The sequence below is a fragment of the Lissotriton vulgaris genome, chromosome 2_1 (genome assembly GCF_964263255.1).
Source record: "Lissotriton vulgaris chromosome 2_1, aLisVul1.2, whole genome shotgun sequence".
Taxonomy (NCBI): Eukaryota; Metazoa; Chordata; class Amphibia; order Caudata; family Salamandridae; genus Lissotriton; species Lissotriton vulgaris.
This window is the reverse complement of record NC_141687.1, coordinates 1,246,569,215-1,246,573,365: the sequence shown is the minus strand read 5'-3', so window position 1 is coordinate 1,246,573,365 and position 4,151 is coordinate 1,246,569,215.

Genomic DNA, 4,151 nt, shown 5'->3' with positions numbered 1-4,151 from the left:
TCCTCAAGCCAGTTTGTGCTAAAATAGGAACAAGATCTTGCCAAACAGCTTTAGGTATCTTGAGAACTGATATAAGTGAGGTTATAGTCATTGCCATGGCCAAGTTTTGGAGCTGGGCGTGGGTCATCAGAAGGAACAGGCTGCAGGCATTATGTAACTAATGTTATCTGATATTACGTAGTTTGCATTTATTTCCTTGTATATAAGATTGAGGTGTCTATCCAACCCTGCATATTATATCTCTTTTACTTGATATGTTTTATATGGGATTTTTGTGATTTTATGATGTTTTAAAGATATTTCCTGATTTTTAAAACTGTTATTTTATGTGTCTTTTATGATTGTTCAAATCGAATAAAGACTAACTGAACTGAACTGATATGTGACTTCTACACCTTGCAGTCAATAGTTTTATGCAACACATCCTGTACATTAATTTACAAACGTATAGAATGTATTGTACATGTAATATGTATGTTTTGATGTAAAGCGCTCTGACACCTTGCATTGGGATGAGTAGGGCTAAAATAGAGGTACTTCAATTATTTCAACGCCTCTCTGGTGTAGTAAGCTCTTTATAAATACATTTTGCTTTGTGTAAATACTGGGAAAGACCAACACATCTGACATTCTTACAGTCCATGCATATCTCCTAAAAAGGGACTGAACAAATTGAAAATCTCCCTCTCTTAAGTATGTGTGAAGTGCTAACAAGATGTGAGCCTTTGTTTCCCCTCCGCTTCATTTGCATCTGGTGTGAGGCTCCTGACTGTTCTCAGCCATGAGACTCAAACAAAAGGAGCCCTGATGACTCCTCAGTTTCGGCCTTTGTTATGGGCCCAGCAGGAGTCTTAAATAACAAAGCCCTGTCCCCGGCCTGCATGTTGCTTGTTGAAGATGGAAAGCAGACAACATGCAGACGCTGCTGAAAGTGTCCCGGTGTTTGGAAATTACACTGGGACAAGTTCAGCACATAATTCAGTGGGGTCCAAATTCTTGGCAGGGTGGACGGCGTTCACCCTGTGAAAATAGTGGGTGGACGCTGTTTCCCGGGTGTACCCACGACTCGTGCCCTGTATCAGATGGGTATACAATGCAAGTTATAAAACTAGTGCTCCTGGGCAACTGCTCAGTAATGTTCCTACACTACTCCTCTAGGTTCCATCTACCTCACCCCAGGAGATTGTGGGTAGGTAAAGAGTGGATTGTCGCAAGTGATAGCTCTCCCGATTGCCTCAGCGTTGCATTTTACCTTTGTGGTTTGCTGTTCTTTGGTAGGCTGGACCTATGAGTGCTGACAGAAGATGGGGTTCTGTGATTGTTTTGTCTTACACAGCTCACACAGCAGCGACTCTGCCCCACCCAAACCAATGCTGGGGTGATCCTTTTCCTCCCCATTTGGTGTACATGGACTGATGCTGCAGCATAAGCAGCAGTGAGGAATACGCCCTCTGCTTGCACTGTTCACGGGTCATGGACCTTCCCTTGGGGAATCCTCAGGCTCAACACACTGCCCAAACAAAGCAAAGAGCCCACCCTGAGTTGCAGCAATGGGAGATTGAAACCTTCACTGACTGTGGTGAGCAATCTGTGTATAGCGCCAATTCACTTTGGTACTTTGGATAGGTCCACCAAATTCAGTAACAATTTTCTCAGTGCCATGTAATTACTGGTGCCATGTCTTCTTGGTAGGAAACCAGCGAAATGTGTCTGTGGTTTCCATGAGCACCCTACAAGCATAGGTGCTTCTGTTTGTGGGCATGCCTTAGGGGAACCAAAGTCTGAAGGACTCCGCAGACGGCGTTTGTGGTGTAGATTCTCCCTGGGTTACCATAGGCAACTTCCTGCTCTTTCTACCTCAGTTCCTCACAGCCCCCTCTTGTAGGCAGCATCTACTTCATTCAGCACCCCTCCTCAGCAGTCACAAAACACTTTCCTTCAAGGCAGGCTTCAGGCATCTCTTCTCCTTGCAGGTTCCAGAAATTGTAGGTTACTGTTTTGAACCTTGAAGCCAGTGACCCCAACCCTGTAGCACAGATTTCTTTCTCAGGCTTCACTACTATTGGATCCCAGATTTTGGTACAGAAATCATGGCGGGGCAGCTGGTAGGTTCAAGTTTGTAGAGAGTTTATGTATTCATCAAGTCCAACTCTGGGATCGGTTTCAGGCAGTTTGGTCAATCCTTGTGTTTGCCACATATGTCAAGAGGAAGGGGGTGGAGTTGGGAGTTTCCTGTCAGGAGAGACCCAAAACAAAGGCACGGACAAGGAGAGATTTTTCCACTTAACCGCCTCTTAATTTGTTGTTGGTAACACTTCTAGGTAAGAACGAAGCTGGAAGGGCCAGGGTTTTCCTCTACATTACAAAGGGAACCTCTGTCTCCTATTCTCAGAGCAGCACCCTATAGTCTGGTCTATTACAAAGGGCCGCAGAAAAACTAAAAGAAACCCTGTGGTTCACATTGCTGTCTGTGGTCCTCTCTAAGCCTCCATCTTAGGTACCACTCCAGTTCAAGAAAACAAATGATATCCCTGTGTGGCCACAGCCATCTGCAGCACACACACTCCAAGCGGACTGAGCTGGGCAATCACTGCCCAGGTTCACTGTCAGAAGCATCCATCTCTATAATGAAGGGTTGGCTGGAGTTAGGGTCCTTCAAGACTAGTGCAGTGCACCGCCCTATAGGTCATCGAAAACCTTCTGCCACTTTTTGATGTTATATTGTTGATTATTTATAACACGCTTAACACTATCAGTTCTCTTGGAGCTGGGAAGGATGAATGTGAACCAGGAAATAAAGAAAAATTACAATAGAGTAGAATATCTGTTGAAGAGAGAAACCTAGAGGAGATATTCAGTGAAAAACAGCTGGATGTATTTGTATAGAGGCCAGGGGGGGGTAATTGTTCTTAGATCCTTTGGAAGTAAATTCAAAAGAGGCAATTCTTAGTAGGAAAAAGTATCTTTCTTCGACGGTGGATTCTCGTCTTCTCGGAATTTTATACAGCAATAGATGGCAAGAGAGAAGAGTTTGGTGCGAACAATACTGTGGGGTTGTCTGTTTAAGGAACTGGGTGCAGTATCATACGTTTGGCAATGGACAATGCAGAGAGTTTAAATTTTTTTTTAAACTTGAATCTCACCCGTATCAGGAGCGTATGGAGTTGATGGGTGAGAAAAATAGCATCAGGGTCCAATGTGTTGCGCATCCGATGTGAACCCAACCCTCCCTTGACAGTCGTAATTGTTGCCAATATACGGCTAAAATACAATGGGTAGCAATTGGAGAGTGGGAAAGTGAGAGAGAGAGAGAGAGACCAGTGTATTATAGGGTCTCGGCTAACTGCATGAGGGTAGAAAGCAGGAATCCTCCTGTGCTACAGTTGTCGTTCAACAGGTAAGTTTGTACTGGATAGTAGCCTGTACCTTAAAAGTCAGATGTAGCCCCCTTAATATGAGAAAATAACAATGGCAGCACAAAGTTGCTATCGGTGATACTTTTACCAGTATTTTCGCCAATAAGGTTATGAGACATTGCCAACAACTAAGCAAAAGCATTGAGTATGAAAGCAAGTACCTGCAGAGTCAGGGAGCAGAGAGAATACAAAGCAAAAAACCTTCTTAATGAAAGCAGAAGGAACAAGGAACCAAAGGACTGACGAAGGTGAAACTAAACATGCATGTAGGAAGGAAAGGCTTGGTGATTAACTTAAGTGGTAGGGAAAAGCCACCACAAAGCCCTCACTTGTCAGGCAGTAAGCAAATGAATTAGATGCTTCTTGTGCAGATGGACCAAAATTCACCCCAAAGCAGGAGTCAAAAATACAGGAAACTCTTCTCTTACTAAAGTAATTAAATATCAGACTACTAAACCATTGGTTTTAGTTATCATTTTCCTATGCCATGTAATAATCTCCAGCCTCTGTTGCCTATGTCATAATCTCGGACTCTTAATATTCTGCCCATTCCAAATCTGGGGGCAGAAAAAACGAATCTTGCTGTTTGGCTTGCAGGCACATCAGACGCTCCACAGGAGGTGGAGCCAGCATTGTGTGGCCAGGGGCAGCCAGGAGTACCTTGATGATGGTGCTTCGCCCTTCCTGGGCCAGGTGCAGGCTGAGTCATCAGTCGCCCCCCAGGGGGGCGGAGCC